General features: G+C 43.7%; 1 protein-coding gene across 1 annotated transcript in view; it reads left to right on the forward strand.

Annotated features, from left to right (window-relative positions):
• The first annotated feature begins 6,569 nt into the window (after nucleotides 1-6,569).
• Nucleotides 6,570-24,650, forward strand: part of SYN3 (synapsin III) — a 447,670-nt gene continuing 429,589 nt past the window's right edge. The window contains exon 1 of the mRNA XM_074375107.1: nucleotides 6,570-6,690. The gene's annotated coding sequence lies outside the window, so the exon portion shown is untranslated. The remainder of the gene's footprint in view (nucleotides 6,691-24,650) is intronic.

Genomic DNA, 24,650 nt, shown 5'->3' on the forward strand with positions numbered 1-24,650 from the left:
GTGCACAGTCTCTCATGCACAACTCTACCTGTCCACAAGGAGGTGACTCTGTCACAAAAATCACAAGCACAGGTGTGTCATTTAGTGGCACTAATAGAAAGTCTCCTCCTGCTTCCTTCTACTGTTTCTTTTGTTCCACCTGCTTTTAAGTGTTTGGATTACAGAACAGGTCATATAAATTGGCCCAGTTGATCCCCATGATCACCCTGCAAAACAGGCAGAACTGAAATCAGCAGATAGGGAAAACTTTAGAAAGATTAAGAGCAGTAATTCTGAAATAATGTAGATATGAGTTCAATTCCTGACTCTGCCACTTCCAAAGCATGCAACTTTAAATATGTTTCTTAGCTTCTTTGAGTCTCAACTTCTCCATCTATAAAATGGGAATAATAATACCGATATCAAAGTGTCATTGAAAGAAGTAAGATAAAGGAGGTTAAACACTCACACAGAGGCTGGTGCATAAGTGCACAACTGTTATTATTATTATTGCTTAGGGTTTCACACACACCACTTAAGTATATAGCTGAGATTGAAACCCAGACCTCTAGTAATATCATGGCAAATTTTTGTCATTCCTACATACCTTCTTTGAAAGGAAAAGCTATAAGAATGTATTCTTTGAATAAACAATTATATGCCACTACATGATGGTGATGAGGATGAAAATTCTACCTAATTTTATATAGCATTTAATAGGCCAAGCAGTGCTTTCATGTGCATCCTCTCTCTTAATATGATCTTGACTTCTCTGATGTCTGGATAGAGATAGTTTTGGGAAAAGCAATTGTCTTCCTCTGAAAGTTAAATTGTGTTCTTCTCCTAGGGGCTTGAAAGCTCCATCCTCCAATGCATTAAGCCAACCTGAGGGGATGAAACTCAGCATTCAGGCTCATGAACTCATAGAAGGGTCACTCAGCTAGTCCTCTATTCTGTTTGCTCTGACCAGCATAAAGGACTCAAAGTCCAGCATGGAGGGACCGCTGTACAGCCAGATGTCTGGAGTCCAGGCTGAATCTGTTCTTGCTAATGACAAGGTAGAAATATCCGGCCAGGAGCCTCTTTGCTGCCTCCCCCAACACACACACTAAGATTTAAATCCAATCGAAACAGAACTAGTTCTGTTGTTATTTGCTTCTGCTTAGAATAGCTGAGCTGAATGGAATCTTAGAAATCCTCCCTCTCTCCCTTTCTTAATCTCTCTCTGTCTCTCGCCTTCCTTTGCTCCTTCTTTCCTGCGCTCCTTCTCTCTATCTCTCCTTCTCTTGCTGTCTGTCTCTTCCCTGCCCTTCACTCTCTTTTCTCCCCAACTCCTCTCTAAGCTCTGCTACACAACCCTTTCCCTCACATACACACAGTTTGCAATGACCCCTGAGCCACCTCTGGAAACACTAGGGCACTGGGATTTGGGTTTTTAATTATGTTTTAATTATATAAATAATATGAATGTAATCTTACACAAATTTGAACATTATGGATAAGGCTAAAGACCCCTTTGAAACCTACCCACACAAACACACATATAATGAGGTTGTCTCCTTGCTAACCTTAACAATAACTATTGGTAGCATTTTTGTGCTCTTACAGTACATGTGTATTTATACATATATATGTGTGCACAGTGTGTGTACATAGATATAGATAGATAGTGTGTATATATTTACAAATAAGATGTGTAAAAATGCCTATATAGAGATATATTATCTATATATATTGTGTATCTATTTCTCTATATCTAGACAGATAGATTGATAGACGCATACATATCCTGTAACATTTTTCTTCAATTTGCCTTCTTCACTAAGCAATTTTTCTTGACCATTATTAGCACATACTAGTATGGATCTACCTCATTCTTTTTAGTACTTTATAACATCACACATCTATGGATATGCCATTTTATACTTAGCCATCCCCCCTACTGATGAAACTGATGAACAGTTAGGTGGTTCATCATGCCACGAGGGAGGTCTTTGCACTTTATACACCTTCTTCCGCACATGAGTGGACCTGTCATAGGGGAGGGTCCTAGAGATGAAATAGCTGGATTGTGGGATACAAGCACTATTAATTTTAATGTGGCCTCAAGTCCTTTCTATTGATGTACATTAGTCTCTTGAGGGCACTCCCACCAAATTATTCCTTCCACACCAAACAGGAAATGAGAGAAAATATTTTCTCAAGTTAATAACACCACATGCACAGGAACAGATGGGTCTGGAAAATACAGAATGTGCAGAAGGGAAGCTGATGTGTAAGAGAAAGGTGCCCTAACTGAAAGGTGCCCAGAGTCCCAACCCCAGGCTGAAGCACAGCCTGCAACAGTGCCTGAGAGTCCCCTTATGAGTGGCTCTCCTTTAGGAAAAAGCATTGTCTCCAGAAAGCTCTTGTGAAAATATAAATATCTTATCTTAGAAGGATGACACCTAAATTCACTAGCATGGATTAATTTACCATTAAGTTTACCCAACAAAGAGGTGTAAAAATTTGAGCAAACAAGTTACCTCCTGGTGGTGGGGGTGGTGGGGGTGGTGGGGTGGTGGGGTGGTGGGGGTGGGTGGGATATAGCTGAGTGGCAGAGCATGTGCCTAACATGCACAAGGTCCTGGGTTCAATCCCCAACACTTCCATTAAAAACAAAAAACAAAGAACAAGTTCACATCTCCAACAATAATAACTCTAACACCAGAGAGTTTTGTGAAGTCAAATACTTTTGAAAGATATACTTGATATAATGTAGTTTTTAGTATTGGCTCAGAGAAATAAGGAACAGAACAGATAAATTTTAAGCTGGATAATTGGTTGGGATTGGAAAATATCTGGCTCTGGGTTTCCCAATTCCATGCTGGTTTTAACTCAAAAGCAGCTAATAATGAGGTCATGGTTGGTATTTGCCAGTACTTTCATGTCTAAGCCTCATGATGATCCTATAAAGCTAGTTATGTCACCCTAATTTACAGGTGAAGAACCCACAGCTTGGAGGAGTGAAGAGGCAGGACCAAGACCACGTAGCCAGGCAGGAAACTGTGGATCTGAGACTCAGATTCCAGCTCAGTGGTTCTTAACCTCGATTACACAATGATGTCACCTAGAAGGCTGAAAAAAAATGCCTGCTGATAACCAGTCCCCATCTCCTGTCAATTGATTTAGTTGGGGCATCAAGGGCCCAGGCATTGGTGCATTTTAACCTCCAGAGGTGATTCTAATGTGTAACCAGTGGTGAGACCCACTGCCTAGGCATTTTCAATGCTCATCCATCCCATTGGATGGAGGCTGTTCTTTCTGCTTTGCTGCAGTTGCTTCCTAGTGAGTTGTGGAGGCAGATGTATTAGAATATTACCTTGAAAGTGGCTTCATCAGCTAAAACCTTCAAGCACCCTTAACTACAAAGGAACACCCCTTGACATCTGTCTCCCCTTACCCGGGACTCCAAGGACTTGGAAGCATATTTTTCTAGTTGCCATGACAATCTTTTGCAACGTCAGCAAAAATGCTCTACACTACAAACAAGCAAGCATGAAATCTTTAGCTCAGTATCTTCTCAAAATCTTTTTAGCTCAGAATCTGCTTTAGCTCCAGACTAGGCCGTGTAACCTCTGAGTCTTTTCTTAGGGATTCTGAAAAAGAACCATCAACTTTAGGACATTCTAAACACTCCCCTCATTTTACTAGGGCTCAGCGCTGAAATGAATTGCTTCATGTGGAGGAATAAATTAATACTTTCAGGTTTTCTTTTATTTTATGCCCCACCTTCACATCTTCCTAAAGAATTTTTTTAATCCAAAGAGGAAACAGGTGAAATGGAAAAGTTTTCCCACTTTTACATTTATAATTTTTTGTAAGCCAAACTTTTAAAAAATTTTAAAATTAATTTACATTTTAACACCTGAAGAGTACTTAATATATACCAGGCATGCTCTAAAAAATTCCTATCTCTTAATACATTTTGTCCTTACCACAACTCCAGAAGGCATTATTATTGTTGTTACTATTTGTTGTCTCATTTTATATTTTACAGATAAGGATCCTAAGGCAGTTATAAAATGATTATTTGATATGAATATACACAGTGAAATGACTACTACCTTAACCCTCTCCAAAGCCATTTTACTCCTCTAGCTGATAAGACAGTGTTTTACCCCTCACAGGCATATTTGCATTTGTGCCCCTTGATCTATCTTTAAACACAGTAATTCATCTTTGACTATGGGACTTTTAAGCATCGTAATAGGTAGAGAGTGAGAAATAGAAAAAGATTTTTCTATGACCTTAAAAATCTCACCATGGGTGGACAACCAAATCAATGCTGCCATTGTTGACAAGTTTGAATAAGCCATACCCATGGAGTGGAAACTTTCCTGACTCAGGACCTGGGTTCTAGTTACAGCAATGTCTCTCACTAGCTATATTACACAACACCAAGCTGTGTGTGTTAAAAGTACATGTGGCCTTTGTCGTCAAGACAGAACTGAGTTTGAGTTCTCACTTCAACTACATATCATCTATATGACTTTGCACAAGCCTCACTTTCTTCACCTATAAAATGGGGACAACCTCTCCTTAACAGGATTGGTATATGGATATGTAAAGCCTTTAGCACAGTGCTTGGCACACAAAAAGTGTTCAACAAATGATAGCTATTATTAATATAACCTATAAAACATGAATACTACCTAATCTGCCTACCTTACAGGAGGGTGTATAAAATAAGGGAATTTATGTGAAAGGACTTTGAAAACTGCAAAATTTTTATACAGGAAGGCTTATTTCTGCAGTTGCTTTGGTTATTATAAGGGCTTGATGAGGTTTTTTTTTTTTTTTGATCTATTAAAGAATAACATACCTAGGTTCTTATCAAAAACAAATATCCTTTTTAACCACGACTTCCACTGCCTTGTTAAGTTGGATTTCTTAATGAGCAGTAAGAGAACGTGTATACCTGTCACCATATGTGCATCCATATGTATGCAAATTCCTGTGCTGAACTGTTCCCTGGAGGAAACTGTCCTATGATGCAGGATGTTTTTTCCTTCCTGGATCTATCAGGTTCCTTGGTTCAAAGTAAGAGAAACAATTTGGGCTGCTAACACAAGAAGGGAATTTAGCAGAGATGGGAGATTCACAAAATAAAATTAGATGGGGGACAGGGATGGCATGAAGGAATAGGCTTACGAAACTGGCAGAAACCAAGGGAATTCTGGAGGCTGGCCAACACCACTCATGACAGAGTAGTAACTACTGGTCCCACCTTTTAAGGATGCTGCTGCTGCTGCCACCATCACTGATCAATCTCATGCCATCTGCTATCTCTCCATCCTTGTTTTCTGGAGAGACAAAGGAGTGAGCATCTAATTGGCCCAACATAGATGACATCTCTGCCTGAAGGATTTGGGGGAATGGAGAGGTGGAGAACTGTCAAAGGATCTGGCCGTGAGATCATGAGGAAGGAGACCTCATGATGGGATTAGTGCCCTTAGAAGACACACCAGACAGCTTGCTCTTTTTCATTCTCTCCTCACCACGTGAGGACACAGGGAGAACGCAAGTCTACAAGCCAGGAAGAGAGCTCACATCAGAAATCGACCATGCTGGCACCGCAATCTTGAACTTCAAGCCCCCAGAACTGTGAGAAAATAAATTTCTTTATTTAAGCCACCCCATCTATAATATTGTTATGGTAGTGCAAGCAGAGTAAGACTAACACCTCCTGACTGGCCTCCCTGCTTCTATTTTTTCTCTTCTAAAATCTATTCTCCACACAAGAGCCAGAGTGGTCTTTTCAAACTATCACAGTCCCGCTTACAACCCTTCAAGGGCTTATTTTTGTCCTTACAACAAAACTGAAGCTGTACACCTTGGCCCACACGGTTCTGGGAGGTTTAGTTCCCGTCCGCCTCTCTGGCCGTGGTTCACTTTCCGCGTGCTATCTTGGGCCACCCTAGTCTTTACGGTTCAGGCCTCAGAACGACCGTGCATTTGCTGCCTCCAGTCAGTAACGCTCTCCCTCCAGCCCTTTCATCTCCTAGTTCAAAGTGGCCTCAGAGACCATCCCACTTATAGCATTCCCGGCCCCTTTCTTATTTATAATCACCTCCCGCGCTCCGTGCTCGTAACAACCTGGCATTATCTTGTTTATTTGTCCGGACCCTCACCTCACGCAAGCTCCATGAGGGAAAAATAGACTTTGCCTTGCTCCCTGATGCACCCCTGGCGCTAAGTGCCTCGCACACGGCCTCAGACAGTTGCTGTGGGATTTCTGAAGAAGCCTCCTGAGGAACAGGGAGGTCAGGTGATTTTCTCAAAGCTGGCTTCCACGGACACTGCACTCTTCGCACTCCCCGAGGCGCGTCTAAGACGCTCTTGGGATCGAGAATTATTACTTTTCACGGCTGCCTGAGGCAGGTACGAGCTGAGTCTAGAAGCACATTCCCGGGCTGGAAGCTGTGAGGAACCGGGTGGGGGTGGGGGGGTAGCGGCAGGGGCGGTAGGGGCGGCAGGGGCGGGGCCGTCCGTGGGCGGGGCCTGGCTGCCCGAGCCAATAGGGCTCCGCTGCACGGGGAGCCCGGGACGCTAGGGGAGAAGCTCGTGCGCCTGAGGGTGCAGAGGCTGAGCTCCGGCACGAAGCGGCTCAGTCAGCGGGCCTCGCGGTCAGCGTACTCACCGGGCTCTGGGTTCTTGGCGGCTCGCACGGTAAGCAGACCCCGAAGCGAAGTAGACTTTGTGGGGCTTCTAGCAGCGGGGAGTCCCCGCCCCACCCGCCGGGGCTGCTGGTGGCGTCCTCGCTCCCGGCTGCGTCCCTGGGCTCTCAGGCTCTGTGCCCGCGGGATGCGGGAGCGCGGAGCGGCCCTGCAGGGAGGCGAGGAGCCGCGGCGCCTCCCTTCTTCAGAACCCCGGGTGCTGCTGCCCGGTCCTGGGGCAGACGCTAGGACAGAGAAGTCCGCGTGAAGGAATGCCTGAGGAGCCCGGGAGCCAGAGGGGCTCAGTACAGTGGCTTCTAAGATAATCACCCTGCGCTTGGGCCCGGGAAGAGCTTGTAGGGAGCTGGCGACTGCAGAGCTTGGACTTCTGCTCTGCCTAGGCCTTCAGGCGCTTTATGACCTGTTGCCCCGGGGCTGGTGGTCAGATTTGTCATGCCATTTCGTATTTACAGGCCTTCTGGGGCTCCGGGGGAAAAAAGTCTCAGAGCAGTTCCCTGGCCAAACTAGGAGCAGAGACTAGCACTTGATACAGCGCCCTGTGTATTTATTCAGCATTTACTGGGCTTCTGTTGTGTGCCAGAAACTGAGTTAAGCCCTATCGTCAGGAAGAGGGGCCTTGCAGGAGCCCTTGGGGCTAAGAAGGACAAAAGGAGGAATAGGTATAGTGCACTGTAGTACAGGGGACACGAGGTGGAGAGAACCATGAGCAATACAGGAAGGCTTCAGAGAGGAGATGACTGTTGAGTGGGGACTAGGAGAGTAGAAGAGTTAGCCAGACTGAAAGCTGTGTGGATTGGGAGGTGGGGTGGGGTGATGGGATAGCAGGAATTCCAGATAGATTTTCTTGTGCAAAGGTAAAGAAACTGAAAAAGTCCAGTATCCTCAGTATCCTGACTTAGAACATCAGACAATCCTCTTATCAGCTAATCAAATAGGACCAGGGCTTTTGTGGGTAGGAAATGAGCTGTCAACATGGCAAGAGCTAAAATATGCACAGACCTTAAAATGCAGCCTTAGGCTTTTTAGAATTTTGACCCGGGGTCAGGGAGAACAGTGGAAGAATTCTGGCAGCTCTGTGGAAAATGGATGGAGATTGGAGCAGTAGAAAGCTGATAAGTTGTAGTTAATATTTTGCATGTGGCTACAAATACTCTGGCCCCTAAAGGCAGCCCCATCTGCCCAGGAGCCCAGCTCCTTGGCTTCCAGGCATGGATCATTTAGGGGGGGAGATGTTGCCCATGTGACGCTTGCCTCTGCAACCTGCAGGTCATTTTTATATTGTTCCTGGAGGCTTTGACCTTGACCTTGTCATCAGGGATGGCCTATGGAGGGTTGTGTGCTTGTCTTTTCTGATCTTCTGGTTTTCCTCTCTTCCTAGGCTCCTCTTTCTGCCTCACAGAGACACAGCCTCAGCTGTTAGAGGCTGTGGTGAAGAGCAGTCTTGCCAGGGAATCAGACCAGAAAGTCCTTTAGTCCTGTGCCTTGGGGACATTATTAACCTTTCTGTACTTCAGTTTTCTGATTTAAAAGGAAATCATCATCCCCAGAGGGTTGGGTTCCCTGGAAAAGACTCGGAGACTCTGAGAATTGTGTGTAGGAGGATTCTTGGGGCATGGTCTGGGACGGGGCAGAGGGAGAAGTTGATCTGTGATGCAGAGCAAGGGAGACCTCAGTTGAGCTCTTGAAGCAGGGGGCCAGGCCTTTGAAACCCCATGTTGACCAGCCAGTGGGTGCAGGCTGCCCCCCAGGGAAGGAGACATAACTTTGGGTGTCCCTTCAGCAGGACAGTTCCTGAAGAGGAACTCAGCTGTGAGCTGTGCGCAGCCAACAGTCCTGGCAGCTGGCATGGGGGAGTGAGAGGTGCCTTGGTCTTGGAGGGAGATTGAGAGCTGTACCATGGCAGCCACCTCACAGGATGAGTTTGGGAAGTGAAAGAAATAACTGACAGAAAGTACTTTGCACTGGGCACAGGCATTTAAAAAGCATTCATTTCTTTCACGCGTTAATCTTCCTGACTGCATCTGAAAATGGATTTTGGAGTTTTAGTTGAGTAAATCAGTTTCTGTGAGGAAAGAATCTTTCATAATAATGGGCACAATGACTATGATTGAGGGTCTGTTATGCATATGTGTTCTTTCCTAGTTATCCAGTAATACTCCAAGTTAGGTACTTTTATTCTTATTTTACGTCAACCCAGTGTTTTCTAAAACCCAACAGAGTAGGTGTCCTTTTGTCATAAAATAATATCAGTAACAATAACAGCAAAAACCATATGACTTGTTATGCTCTGAGAAGTGATTTCATTGGTGGATTGATTAATTAATCAATTTATTTATCAATAATTAATTCACCATTGTTCACTGAGTGCCTCCTAAATGATAGGCACTGTCTTAGGTGCTGGGAATACAGTTCAGTCTGTTAGGGGAGACAGAGACCAACATTAAATGCTTTGATTCCTTCAAAGCAAAGTTTGAGGGGTGGAACATGGCATTGTATAGCTACAGTGTGATAGAGAGTGATAGCCCCCTTCCCAATTGACTCTTTCTCATCCTTCACTTCCAATATAACCTCCTCAGAAAGGCCTTTTGGACCATCTTGTACAAAGCAGACCCCCTCCCTTTTATGCCCCCTTCATCTCACTTGCTTATCCACTTTATATATTTCCCTGTCATTGTTCCTCCCCACTAGACTGAAGGCTCCAGGAGATCATATATCACTTTATTCCAGCACAGTGTTTGGTACATATCGCTTGAGTGAGTGAAATGAATGAAGGGTAGATATGCTTAACAGAGTGATATAACCGAGAAGTGATATTTTACATTGAGATCTGAGGGATGAGAAAGATCCAGCAATGCCAAGATCAGGAGGCAGAGGGAACAGCTTGTTCAAGGACCATGAGGTCAGGGAATGGAGCCCAGCATGATTAGGGAGCAGCCCGAGATGAGTTTGGAGAAATAGATGGGGCCTTGGAAGGTCATGCTGAGCCTGGATTTTACTCAAAGTGCAATGAAAAGTCAGTGAAGGATTTTTAAGCCGAGTGATGACCTGGTGTTATAATATGTATTTGTTTATTTGTTGTCTGTCATACCTCTAGGTGACAAGCTCCATGAAGAAAAGTGCTCAGTAACTGTTGCTGAAGTGAATGGATGATGTAGTTTATGTAGCTACCAGGTGAAAAATGGATTAGGGAGAATGGGATCGTGTCACAAATTAGGAGTATGGTGAGAGGGATGTTGGTGTCCTCGCTGCAAGGTAGCAATGGTGTTGGAAAAGTAGAAGGACTGGAGCTGTATTTTGGGTGTAAAATGGACAGAATTTACTGATGCGTTGAGATATCAGGAGTACAGGAAAGGGAAGGAGCAAGGATGACCCTCAGGTGTATGGCTTAAGATTGGGTGGATACCAAATGTCTATCAACAAGGGAATGGATGTAGTAAATACTTACAATGGAATATTACTCAGCCATAAAAAGGAATGACATACTGATACATACTACCATGTGAATGAACCTTGAAAACATGTGGCATGAAAGAAGCCAGACACAAAAGGTTACATATTATATGATTCCATTTATATGAAATATTCAGAATAGTCAAATCCATGGAGACAGAAAGCAGATTGGTGTTTGCTGGGGGCTCTGGTGGGTGGGGGAAGAGGCAGGGTGAATGGGACATGACTGCTTAAAGGGTAAGTTGTTTCCTTTTGTAGCGATGAAAATGTTTTGGAGCTAGACAGAGGTGGTATTTGCCCAATATTAGGAATGTACTAAATGCTATTGAATTGTATACTTTAAAATAGTTAATTCTATGTTATATGAATTTCACCTCAATTATCAAAAAAAAAAAAAAAGATTGAGTGGATGGAGTACCAGTCACAGAGTGGAGGATCCTGGGTAAGAAACAGATTGTGGTTGAGGAGAAAAATCAAATGCTCTCTTAAGGATGCCCAGAAGACATCCACATGGAGACTAAGGGGTGCATCTAGGCTGAAGAGATCAATAAGGGAGTTGTCAGCAGATGTCAGCCAACAAAATGGGTGAGTTCTAGGGGAGGAGTGTAGAGGAGCAATCCAACCCAGGATCATTCTGTAACTTGATCCTCATAACCATCTATGAGAAGAGTGCTGCTGTTCTCATTTTCAGTTGAGGAAACCAAGAAATGAACTTACCCAAGGTCAGACAGTTTGTTCATGTGGTTCTGCTGGCTTCCAATCCTTTGCCTTTCCCACCTCAGATGCTATTTAGAACTTTAGCAAAGACCTTCCCTTCCTTCCTCATTCCCTCCCTCCCTCTCTTCTTTCTTTCCACAGTCCTAATTGAGTACTCACATGTGGCAGGCACTGTAGCTGGGTATATGTTGGTGAAGGTAGAAATGGCTCTAATCTTGTGAAATTTACCTAGTAAACAAGCAGCTGCAGCCAACTGATACAGGGGACTACAGGAGCTTGGAGCAGGGGCATCTATCCCAGGTTTGGAAGTGGGAGGAAGCTTCCTAGAGATAGTGACAACTAAGCAGAGATTTACAGCAGAAGCAGAAGGATTGAGCCTAAAAAACAGAATAATTCTCTGGAGGGTTTATGATCCCTGAACACCTGCTATGGGAATTCCCCATTCTCTTCATTCCCCATTTCTTCTGATGTTACTGGCATTTTCCAGCTTATCCAGAGCATCTGTCTTTTCTGTAACCCCAGAGGCAATAAGCAGACAAATAGCTTGGTTTTATTTCAAGTGGAAGCTTCAAAGGAGTAGCAAGGTTCGGTGCAAATAGCCTGGCTTTCAAAGCCGGGCTCCATCTCTGAGTAAATGATAGTCTCTCTGAACCTTACTTTTTATGCTTGTGAAATGGAGCCAGTCACATCCACTGTTTAGTGCAGGAAATAAATGAGATGATGTAGCAATGTATTGGGCACATAATAAATGCTCAGAAAAATGTTGTCTCTTTTATCTTTTGGGAAGGAAGACTTTCTGAGTAGACCAGTGGTCTCTGTACTCTGTACCCTGTTTAAAATACAGAAGTCCATGCTCCCTCTGAAGAATCTGATTTAAATGGTTTGGATTGGGACATAGTGATCTGTATGTGTAGAAAGCACCCTAGATGGTCCTGATAAAAGCAAGGTCCAGGAGCCATTGGTTTAGATCAAATGCTTGTGTCTTTGCTATGATGTGCATGAAAGAGTTAAGCACCTAGAAGCAGAATATTGTCTTCTAGGAATTATTAGCCAATGACGATGCTGACCGATGATGTAATGTCTTTGGCTGACACTCCATTGGTTAAGTGTATTGTTTCTTTCGCTTCAGCTGTGTGGGGAGCAAAGCTGCAGCCCAAGGGTTAATACTCTGTGGTAGCAGATAGAGCTATTTTTCCTCCATTCCTCTGCTGCTAGGTGTGAGTGTGTAGCATGGCTCAGCTGGTTGTTGCCCTTCTTTCAATAAACAGCTGCACCTTCCTCCTTACCTCCTCCCAAGCGGAGCACATGTCTCCATAGTACTACGGAGAGGGAGGAGGAGGGAGAGGAGGAGGAGGAGGAGGAGGGAGAGAAGAAGGAGGAGGAAGAGAAGGAGGAGGAGGGAGAGAAGGAGGAGGAGGAGGTGGAGGAGGGTGATCAGGATTGCTCAGAGAAGAGAGAACCCTTTCAAAGTTCAACACTGCAGTCTCTCCTTGCCACTGGGGACTGGCACAGCTTCAGCTACTCTGGCCTACAGAGGTCCCACTGGATGAATTACTAAATGGCCACCTGCTTCTGAGTATTGTTCAACCTGGCGGGATCCTCTGAACTAGGAGGTGAGCCCAGGGTTTTGGAAAGAAGAGTGGGCCTGGCAGAGAGGAGCCATGGGGCAGTGGGAGGGAATAGGTCAGGCAAAGCTGCCCCCACATGCGGTGTGAGCTGGGTCTCTCTGTGTCTGTTTGCTCCAGTATTCAGTGTGAAGCTTGGATTAGGGAGCACTGGCTGGGGAGTGTGCTGTCCGGAGTTAACCACAAGCATGCTCTTGGTGTAGCTTTCAGCCCAGTGCTTCTGGAAGGGAAATGCTTTTCTCTGGTAATCTGAGGCAGAGGGGGAACATTGGGTTAGTACTCTCTCCCTGGAGTCAGCTGTAACCCAGGCCCCTCCTTATCTTGTCTGAGCTCTCTCTTCAGTGTTCCCAAATCAGCAAGTGGCTCTTGGTGGACTCTGGTCTGAGGTTTCTCTAGAAACACCTAAATGGTCTCAGGGATTTTGATCGTGTCTTTTAGGGAGAACCTTTGGATCCCTGACCCTTGAGTTATGGGTGAATTTGGGCACATCCTTGTTGTCCCATGCTGGAGTTCTAGGAGGTGAGGGGGGGATCCTTTTTGTATTAATAGCAGTGCAGTTGTGGGATTTTCCTGTTTGTGTTTTGCATTATTGCCCCAACCTGAGACTTCTCACCTTGCCCAGAGGATGCTGATGCAGCATGTTGGCCTCAAGATGCGAAGTAAAAAAAGTAAAAATGGGGAGGGAAAAGGGGAGCAGAGTAAGTCGGAAGGGCTGCTAGCGAGAAACTCTGCCCTTCATTTCACAAGAAATTCAAGGAAACCTTGCATTTTGTAGACAAACTGTGATGCTATGTCTCTCTTGCAGCCCTCCAAAAAATATATAATTAAAAGATTCTGTTACTTTTATTTTTTAGAATTTGGTTATGAGTGGAGTGTCCCCACTTTCTTTAGGGAGAGCAGAGCCTTGTCTTGTATGACCCTTGGCTTCTGCCACCCTTTGTTCTGGGTCAAGCTTTGCTGCTGAAGTGTGTGTAGGTTCCTGAGCAAGTCAGTGTGCCTCTCTGATCCTCAGTTCCCTACTTTGTCAGTCACAGAGGTAGGAGGGAGTTGGACTCACTGACTTTTAGAGCCCTTCTGCCCTGGCTTTCTGTGCTCTGGATCATGAGAAGCCTTCAGAATCTGAGTCTGTTGATTGAGTGGATTGAATGGGTAAAGGATGTTTGCATAAAGGGACATGGAGCATGTATTCTTTGGGTGCTGGGGCTTTATACATGTTTTAACTCATGTCACCCTCCCAGTTAACCTGGGAGGAGGTGGAATTAATAATCTATGCATGGGGAAATCAAGGCTGAAGGAGTTCAGTGACTGTCCCAAAATTATCACTCAGTAATGTCGACACTGGTATTTGAACCTGTGCTGGTCCCTCTGCTGGGGCAGCTGTACATGGCAGAATAACAGAAGGGCTGGAGCTGGAATCCTTATCTACCTTTGCTTTCTTGCATGTTCTTCATTTTATTAGAAATCACACACTGATTTTTCAGATCGACTAGTTCAGCCAGATTGTTTTAGATTTTCTGTCCAGTGTACTGTCTGGGACAGCAGATGGTCCCTGGATCTGAAAGGGACCTACAGTCCTTTGGACCAGACCCCTCAATTTATAGCCAGAAAAATGGAGGTCTAGAGAAATTAGGTTCCCTGTTCTGTATCACTCAGTGAGTCGATAGATGGCAGGGGATGGAGACCAAGACTCCTTGCATTAGGTGTTTAAAGTTGTATTATTATTATTAAAGAGTTTTTTTTTTACCTTCATGTGAGAACTTTGGGATCATTTGAATTTAGTTATTCTTACCTCCAGGCCCTTGTGAAGTGCCAGAGGTTTGGAGTCAGCCTCATTGAGCCCCTGCTTGGCGTTGTGGCAGGTGTCTGAGACACGGATGGGGTGGTAAGCAAGCTAAGTGTGAGACCTGGTCAGTTTCCCTGAGACGCAGGGTGCAAGCTGTGTTTCATGAGAGTCTAGCTCACAGGTCAGCAGTCTTTCCCAGTGGAGGGGCTGCAACCCTGACTCCTTCTCTCTGCATGTAGCTGACACCTAATTTGTACCACTGTAACAACACACCGCATAACATGTGATCTCTGTTCTTTGTCTTCCCAACTAGGCTGCGTGTTTCCAGGGCACAGCCCCCAAAATGTGGAACCTAATTGGTGGAGCTGCCTCGTGGGGAGGTGGGTGTCAGTATCTTGCATGTGCAGACAGGTACACCCAGAAATAAAAACCATCAAATAATTATTAAAAAGCACAGTGCAGATATGTGACTCTTTTCTTGATCATGATAATGTTAAGAATCATCCTAATAAAAGGCTTCAAATATCCTAACAATTATCATCGGAAAGAGGGGTTATAATTAATCTGTGGGGCTAGAGAGCAAAGCTCATAGCAGTGGGTGGAAGTTGGAGGGGAGCAGATAGCAGATGAATGGAGGAAGGCTGTGTTGATGGTCTAGTGCGTAGGAGTCTGCCCTCCTTGCCCCTGTCATCAGAGGTGGGTGGTAACCTTTAGGCATTGGTGTGCTGGCAAAGAATAGCACTTATTAGTCTCTAACGTCCTTTCTAGATCTAAGATTTCTTGATTATCTATCAAGCAGGAGTAAATGAGAGGAGGCCAGAGGTAGAGCAGAGCTGCATCTTACTCATGTTTAGATCCCAGGGCCATAGTAGGGGTGGAAATCATTCATAGACAAAATACCCTTGAAAATGTTTTCATTGCCAAAAAATTGCACTATATACAGTTTTTGTGTATGCAGCTCTGAACAATAATTCCTATGCTAACTAGTGTGTAAAACGCTGACCAAGACTAAAAGAAGTAGCAAAATGAAATTTATATGCAGTTGTTTGGGTTTCATACTGCTCTGTTTTTAAGATGACTGCGAAATTTCTAACTGGCATAAAGTAGGGAGTAGAGAATTCTCAGGTGTTCTTGTTTGCTTGCAGGGCTCATGCTGTTGTGTTTGGATAAACAACCTCTAATACTTCATACATGTAACCCTTTTTAATGATAATGAAAATGAAGTGAAATAATATTTGTGGATACCCTGAACCCAGATACAGAGTAGATGCTCAGTATGCTTTTACTGGAAGGTAATCAGTGTCTTGCTTTAACAGACTTGTCAGTGCCGGTCTTTGAAAACTTTTAGTGAAGAAACTGGACAGCTGTGTCCAGGTTGGCGTTTCCTACTACAGGTTGCATATCTGTTTGGCTCCTCTAGACAGTGCTCACCCTTGTGCCTCTGAATTTTGCTTCTAAAACCCAAGGTGGAAAAAGAATGAGACTGGATGCTACACAGACTTGAGTTCAAAGCACCAGACATTACCTATTCTAGTATGACATTGGACACATTACCTAACCTCTGTGTTTGAGTTTTTTCACTTATGAAAATGATATCAGTAGACCCCACCTTGAAGAGTGGATGGAGGATTAAATGAGAACCTTTAGAAGGTGCCTGGAACATGTAGAGTGGGTGTCCTATAAATGCTAATTTATTCCTTCTCCTTGGGAAGGTGTTGAGGAGAGGTGGTATCTTTTTTTCTTTCTTTAATCTCACCTCCAACTTCTTTGCCCACGTTTGTAGCACTTCTAGACAGCTTTTTACGAGCCCTTAGGAAACCCCAAGTGGCATTACTCTTAAGAATGTGTGTGCTTGAAGCCTTGCTCCATCCTAGCCCATCCTTATGCCAGTTACCTAACCAAACACTGGGAAACTGCACTTAGAAGGGAAATATTGAGCTTAATTCATTTTTAAAGCACCAATAACTGACTTAAATATTCTGGGCTAGGGTTGCTTTACTCAGGGACCAAGTGGGCAGGTGATTTGACGGATGCTACAAAGAAGCCAAAGTATGTCTCCAAGTTCAGAGCTTTGGGAATTTCATCATTGAATGTTCATCTCTTGGATTTATTCATTCATCCATTTAACAAATATTTATGGAGCTCTTATCTTCTGATAGGCAGTGTCCTAGATGCTGAAGGTATATTGATGAACAGTATAGACAAGCTGCATTCCCTCATGGATCTTATATCCTGGTGGGAAAACAGAAAATAACTATAAAGCACATACATTGTGTAACGTCAGTTAGTGATGAGTGCCATGAAGAAAAATGAAACAGTTTTAAGGACGTAGAAAATGCCATTATAGCAAAGCCAGTTAAAGAAGATCTCTTTGAGAAGTTGATATTTTAGCAGAGGCCTGAAGGAAGTTTCAAAGTAGGTTTCAGAAATATCTGTGGAAGAGAATCCCAGACAGAAGGAACAGTGAGTGAGTCTCAGGGTAGGTGGAGAGGCACAAGAAGGGAGAGTTTGAGAAGATGTGACCCGAGAGGTACCTGAAACCAGATCTGGTGGGGACTCATGGGCTGTGGAGGGAGATTTGGATTCTTTTCTAAGGCAGAGGCTTTGAACAAGGAGATTACATGGTTTGACTTACTCTTTTTAAAAAAATATTTTATTGAAGTATAGTCAGTTTACAATGTTGTGTCAATTTCTGGTGTATAGCATAATGCTTCAGTCATACATGAACATATATATGTTCATTTTCTTTTTTTTTTTTTTTTGTGGGAGAGGCAACTAGGTTTATTTATTTATTAATGGCAGTACTGGGGATTGAACCCAGGACTTCATGCATGCTAAGCACACGCTCTACTACTGAGCTATACCCTCCCATATATGTTCATTTTCATATTCTTTTTCACCTTAGGTTACTATAAGATACTGAATATAGTTCCCTGTGCTATACAGTATGAATTTGTTGTTTATCTATTTTATATGTATTAGTTAGTATCTACAAATCTTGAACTCCCAATTTATCCCTTTCCACCCCTTTCCCCACCTGGTAACCATAAGTTTGTTTTCTGTGTCTGTGAATCTGTTTCTGTTTTGTAAATAACTTAATTTGTCTTTTTTTTAGATTCCACGTATAAGTGATGTCATATGGTAGTTTTATTTTCATTCTGGCTTACTTCAGTTAGAATGACAAGTTCCAGGTCCATCCATGTTGCTCCAAATGGCATTATTTTATTATTTTTTATGGCTAAGTAGTATTCCATTGGATGAATATACCACAATTTCTTTATCCAGTCATCTGTTGGTGGACATTTAGGTTGTTTCCATCTCTTGGCTGTTGTAAATAGTGCTGCTATGAACATTGGGGTGCATGTATCTTTTTGAATTAAGGTTCCCTCTGGATATATACCCAGGAGTGGGATTGCTGGATCACATGGTAAGTCTATTTTTAGTCTTTTGGGGAATCTCCATACTGTTTTCCATAACAGCTGCACCAAACTACATTCCCACCAGCAATGTAGGAGGGTTTCCTTTTCTCCACACCCTCTCCAGCTTATTCTTTTAATTGATTTTATTTTTTAATTGACATATGATAAAATTGACTTTGCTTTGGTATACAGTTCTATGACTTTTAACAGATATGTAGATGCATGGAACTGATGCCTCAGTGAGGACATAGAACAGTTCCTTCATCCAAACACCTCCCTCCTGCTGTCCTTTTATAATCACAGACTCCCAACTTTACATTTGGCAACTGCAGCTCTACTTTCCATCACTACCATTCTGTTCTTTTAAGAATGCTGTATACGTGGAATCATGTAGTCTGTAACCTTCTGAGGCTGGCTTCTTTCCTTTGGCATAATGTCTTTGAGATTCATCCATGTTGTTGGGTATATCAATAGTTTGTTCATTCTTATTGCTGGCTAATATTCCATTGAATAGACGTATCACAGTTTGTCTATCCATTCGCCTCTTGAAGGACACTTACTTGGGTTCTTTCCAGATTTTGGCAGTTATGAATAGAGCTGCTATAAACATTTCTGTTCAGGTTTTTATGTGAACGTACATTTTTGCTTCTTTAGGGTAAATGAATACCTAGGAGTTGGATTGCTGTGACATATGGTAAATTTATATTCAATTTTATAAGAAACTGCCAAACTATTTTCCAGCTTGGTTATAGCATTTTGCAATGCCATCAGTAATGTATGAAAGTTCCAGTTACCCTGCATTCTTGTCAGCACTTGGCATTTTCAGTATTTTTTATTTTAGCCATTCTGATAGTTTAGTGGTATCTCACCACGGTTTAAACTTGCATTTCCCTGATGGAAGATGATGTTAAATATCTCTTCATGTGTATTTTGCCATCCTTATATCCTCTTTGGTGAAGTGTCTGTTCAGGTCTGTTACCCATTTTTAAAGTTGCTTTTGTGTTTCTTACTCTAGAATTTTGAGTGTTCTTTGTATCTTCTGGATACTGGTGCTTTCTTGAACGTGTGATTTGTATATGTTTGATTTTTTATTTGTGTATATATTTTTACTGAAGTATATTCAGTTTACAATGTTTTGTCAATTTCTGGTGTATGGCACAATGCTTCAGTCATACATGAATGTACATATGTTCGTTTTCATATTCTTTTTTCACCATAAGTTACAAGATATTGAATATAGTTCCCTGTGCTATACACTATGAACTTGTTTGTCTATTACATATATATTAGTTAGTATCTGCAAATCTTGAACTCCCAATTTATCCCTTCCCATCCCCTTACCCCCCAGTAAGCATAAGTTTGTTTTCTATGTGAGTCTCTGTTTTGTAAATAAGTTCTATTTTCTTTTCTTTTCTGTTTCCATGGAAACAACCTAAGTGATTTATTTTTAATAAATCATTCAGAATGCTGTGTGGAAAGGAAGCTGTAGAGAATGGGTGAAACAGAAGGATCAGTGAGTGGACTATTGCAGTAGTTCATGGGCAGAAATGACGGTAGTTTGGACTAAGGTCATCGGGGTGGGAGAGGTTAGAAGTGATCCAAAAAACTCTTTTGAAAGTGGAACCATCTGAACTTGGTGATGGATGGAATGTGAAGGAAAAGAGGAGTCAAGAATGGCAACGTTGCTGGAGGCACTGAGAATTTAAATAAAATCTAGGCATGGTTTCTGCCCTCAAGTAGCTCACAGTCTAGTGAGGGGAGATGTACTATAAGCAGTTCATCTGGAACATGATCAGGTATGCTCCCAGAGGTCACATGGAAAGTACTAGGGGACCCCAGGTGACAGAGAAATTGCTAAGTGTAACTTGTGCAAGGCCAGCTCTCTGGGCAGCCGCTCTAAACTTCAGTGTGTGTTGGAGTCAGCTGGGGAGGTTGGTAACAGTGCAGTTGGCTGGGCTCCCTCCAAAGTAGGAAGTCTGTGGTCAGCAAGCACCAGAAATCATTCTGTGTAGGTGATTGGCCTACCAAACTATGAGAAATCCCGGGGGAGCTAGCTGGGGAGACCTCACAGAAAGAAGAAGTGGTGTTTGAGGTGGAGTGTCAGTGTTTAGTCGGAATTCTGACTTGGAGAAAGCTAGGGAAAGGGCAGTCAGACAGAGGGAAAAGCAGAAGCAGAAGCTTGGAAGAATGATAAAGAATGGCTGGAGCCAAGAGGAAATATAGGTTGGGTGATGATGGTGATCATTGACCAAAGATACATGTCTGCTTAGTGATGGGTGAAGTCATGTGACTTCCTGTGCTCCATGAGTCTAAAGGAATTGCAGCAACTCATCTGCTCCCCTGTTACTAACCAGAGGCCTATCAAGGTGAAATGTACCAGGCAGACCAAGAGCCAGTGTGCAGAGGGCCTGCTGTGCTGGCTTGGGTGGAGTGTGCAGAGATTTGCTGCAGGGTACCCTATACCCAGTCCTACTACAGGCCTTCCTCAGAGCTCAGACTCTGCATCTCCTTCCCGCACATCACCTACCTGCTTTCCTAGGATGCTAGAGCCACATTTTCCTGTGGCTAAACTGCTAACTTATTGCACACTCGCTGTGTGCCAAGCCTTGTTCAAAGCACTTTATGTGAATTAACCCATTTCGTTCTCACAACAAGCCTATGAATGAGATAGAATTATTATCCCTGTTTTAGGATGAGGAAAGTGAGATGCAGAAAGATGAATGACAGGCCTAAGGTCACAGTGCTGGGAAATAGGAGAGCTGGGATATTAACCCAGGTAGTTTTGACTTCAAAGCCCACGCTTTTAACTATTATGCTGCATAATCCCTCCAGGGCATCTGCAGAGTGTGAGGAGGAGAAGTAGTAATAGCAGCAAGAACACACATGCAAAATTACTGTGTCACCATTGTGTATTATTCTTAGGGTTATTTTATGTAGGGATTATTTCAGTAATAAAGCTTTATGTTACAAACATTTTTCTTTTCTGATTTTAGCCTTTGGGTTAAAACTTGCTATTTTTATTCTTTCTTGTCTAGTTAATAACTGTATGGTACACCTTTTTTGAGGTTTGAAAGAGCAACATAAAATATTATAATACATGATGCCCCTAAAAGTTGTTGTTATATGTGGGACTGTTTGCCCTTATACTAGATGACCCTAGGTTATTATGTTTTTAGAGTTCTTCTAAATCTGTCGTTCTGCCCAACTTCCTCTGCTTCAAGTAGCCAGTGTACTTTCCTCCTGCAGAATTCTTCCTGAGTTACTGTGTCTGTTTGGCTGAAGTCAGGGAAGGCAAATGACCAAATGTAAATGCATTGTTTCCTCAGGAAGAATCAATAGGGCCTGACTAAAGGGCTTTTCTCCTTTTGTAAAGTATAAGAAAAGGTGCTGTAAATTAGTGGGCCTGGGGCCTTTTCTCCACTTATTTCAAGGTTCTCAACTGTGTGGTTGTCTTAGTAAGTTCTGGCTGCTGTAACAAATGACCGTAGACTGAATGCTTAAACAACAGACATTTATTTCTCACAGTTCTGGAACCTGGGAAGTCTGCAATCAGGGTGCCAGTGTGCTTGGGTTCCAGTGAGAGTCTGATTCCTGATTTACAGATGGCCATCTTCTTGTTATGTCCTCACATGGTGGAAAGCAGAGAGAGAGGACACAAGCTGTCTCTCGTGTCTCTTCTAAAAAGGGCACAATCCCATCATGAGGGCTCCACCCTGGTGACCTAATCACCTCCCAGAGGCCCCATCTCCTAATATCACATTGGGGTCAGGGCTTCAATATGTGAATCTGGGGGGGGGGGACACAAACATTCAGTCCATAGCGGTCGGGGGATTGAGTTTGCTGAGCAAAAGACCTCCAAACAATGCAGAAGAAGGTACGTCATCTGGGAGAGTTTTGAAGTTTCCTTTGGCAGAGGGAGAGAGGGAGTTTGAGGGACGCATCCTGAATGAGGAGCATCTGAGCTGAGTTTTGAGAGATGAGTAAAGTTCACTAACCCAATGGGATAAGGAACAGGGCTTAGAGGAGACTGAAAGAGGATGGAATTCCAGGACATGGGAACAGCATGGGCAAAGATATAAGACCGTGTGGCAGGAAAGCAGATGAGAGTTAGTGAAGATACTATGAAAGGGCACCACGGTGTGAGAGGAAGCTGGAGCTGCTGCTGGCTTGGGCAGAAAGGGTCTCAAGGCTGCGAGGAAGAGCTTGGACATACATCGAGGAGCAACTGCTGTGTTTGAGGGCAGTGATGTGGTCAGATCTGTGTTTAAAAAAAAAGTCTCTGACACTATATGCTATGGAAATGGATTTGGAGAAGACCTACTTGGACACAGGGAGGCCAGGGAGGAGGGTTTTGCAGTGGACCATGAAGGAGATTGTGCATGTCTGAGCTAGAGGTTGAGGGAGATGAGAGGAATGTCAAAGCATCCCTTTCATTCATCCCCACACCCAGAATAAACCCCTTTGCTCTGTTCTGGGGCTGTGTGGAGGTGAATTTGATACAATCCCTGTCCTCAAAAAGTTTATAGTGTAGGGACATCCAAGAAGCCATTGACAATACGAGAGATGGATTCACTCAGTATCTTTGACTTACAAATATCTTTCGAATGTCTGCCATGGGCCAACCCTTTTCAGTTGATGCTGGAGATGTGACAGTGACAAAAAAACACAAAAGTCTGTGATTTCATGGGGACTGCATTCAAACTGAGGGGGCCGAAACAATATAGTACAAAAGTAAAATAAGTAATATGTTGAATGATGATGGGTATTGCAGAGAAAACTAAAGCAGGGAAGGGGAAAAGGAGCGTTGAGGGCAATTGAAAAAACAAGATATTTGAGTAAAGAGCTAAAGGAGGCAAGGGAAAATTATCATAAAACATGTAGAAGCTAAAACACCTACCTGGAGGTGTTGCGGTTATAGCAGCTTTGAGCATGGCCCTTGGGGGCGAGGCTGACCTAAATTTGAATCCTGGCTCTATCCCATGCTGGCTGGGTGACCTTAGATGTGTCATCACACCTCCGTGAACATGGACTTCTTTATCCTTATAATGGGATTGGTGACGCCCATCCCACAGGACTGCCATGAGGCTGGACAGAGACCCTTACTGCTCAGCTGAGCCTGGCACCCTGAAAACACCACTCTGTGGTTCATATGATGGTCGTGGAGATGGTTCTGGCGGCCATTGTCAAGGCTTTATGAGAAGTGGGCCCTGGGAGGTGAGCCAGGGAGTCTTTGAACTCTTTGGAGCAGGATTTCCTGACCGGGACTCTACTCTGCTGCTGCCTTCTTTGCAGAACAGGGTCCTGGGGCCTTGGGTCTATGAGGAGGAAGAGTCCCAGAACAGCCCCAGGCTTCCTCCAGCAGCTCAGGGATCCTTCATCACCTCGGCTAATTGCTGTACGATCCCGGGAAGGGAGAAAGGCTGAGTTCTGGCCTGACTCCTTGTTAAGATTCCTAACTTGACTCTTCTGTAAAATGGGATGACTGGCTGCCTGAGATCAGGTCTCAGGGGCTACAGGATCACTTGATTCCTCCCTCCACTCCTGCTTCTTCTTTAATAAAGGAGGAGCTGCAGCATTTGGGGGCAGGGGAGCCATGAGGCTGATGTTACGCCACGTTCTGTGGCCCTTGAAGGTCTCCTTGTTTTCTGAGATGGATTCTGTCCCCAGGCCAGTCCAGATCCTCTGGAAAAGGATGTGAGAAAAACTTTTTGTAATTAAAAAGAATGAGTGGAGGTGAAAGAGAGCATTGGTGGGCAGGAGGTAAGTCTGGCTTTTCTTCAGCAGTTTGACTAGCGAGTGCAGCAGAAATGGCTGTTTTCTGCAGGGTCTGGAGGAGGCCGCTGCCACCTCTGCCATCTCCATCCCGACTGTGCAAAAACCTCTCCTTGCCTGCAAGTGACAGCTGGAGAGGGCCAGAGGGCCGCCCTCTGGAAGGAGTTGACGGTAGCTGCCTGGGGATGCTTTGGTGGAAATCTGATGCCAGGATAGGAAAGCTCTGCTTCCCGTGGGCACTTCCCTCTGCCTGTCACATGTCATCGATCGTGAGGTATTATAGCAGCTGGCCTAAGGGGGCATTACTGCTGTTTGGCTAAGGCTGGCCACTTCCCGAGCTCAGTTGCTCCTGAATAGGGAGAAGGAGAAGCAGATGAAACTAGTGGTTAAAGGCCTAGACTCTGGAGTCAGACCAGCCTGGTTAGAGTTCAGCAGCTTGCCTGCTGTGTGACCTTGGGTGAGTTACTGAACCTTCCTGAGCCTCGGATGAGTCAGCTCTAAAATCAGGATGCTAGAACCTCCCTCATAGCATTGCTAGGAGTACGGGAGAGAGTGATGGTGCAGGTAAAGTGTTTAGCTGGGTGTCTGGCATTTAGCAAGAATTCAGTCCATGTTGTTATTATTAATATAGTCTGACAAGTATTATTAGAAACCAGGATAAAGGAAGACAGAGAAAGAAACCACTTTTTTTCTGTGTCTGGTTCTTTCCCTTGAAAGTGAGACTCAAAGATATGCACCTGAGTCCTTCAGGTCTGAGCTCCTCCTTTTACAAATAAGCGCATCTGTGGAGGGGTGCCGGAATGGCTTGCCCAGGGGGATGCTGATAGTGTAGGGTGAGGAGCCACGTCATCTGGGCCAAATCCTGACTCCACACTGAGTCACACTGACAACTGGGCAACTTACTCTAACTTTCTGGTCCTCAGTTTCCTCTATATGGAAAGTGGACAAGAATGAAGGATTCCTATTGAGACTAATTGATTTAATATATAAACAGGGCTTAAAACAGTACCCAGCACATAGGAAGCATTATAAAATATTATATATATAATGTTATTGCTACTATATTGTTATTATTACTGTACTATATTGCTATATTGCTTTTAATACTATTGCTATTATATTGCTAATATTATTGCTATTAAATGCTGTTATTATTGTTATTATTGCCACTATCATCATCATCATC

The sequence above is a fragment of the Camelus bactrianus genome, chromosome 12 (assembly GCF_048773025.1).
Source record: "Camelus bactrianus isolate YW-2024 breed Bactrian camel chromosome 12, ASM4877302v1, whole genome shotgun sequence".
In the NCBI taxonomy this organism is placed as follows: domain Eukaryota; kingdom Metazoa; phylum Chordata; class Mammalia; order Artiodactyla; family Camelidae; genus Camelus; species Camelus bactrianus.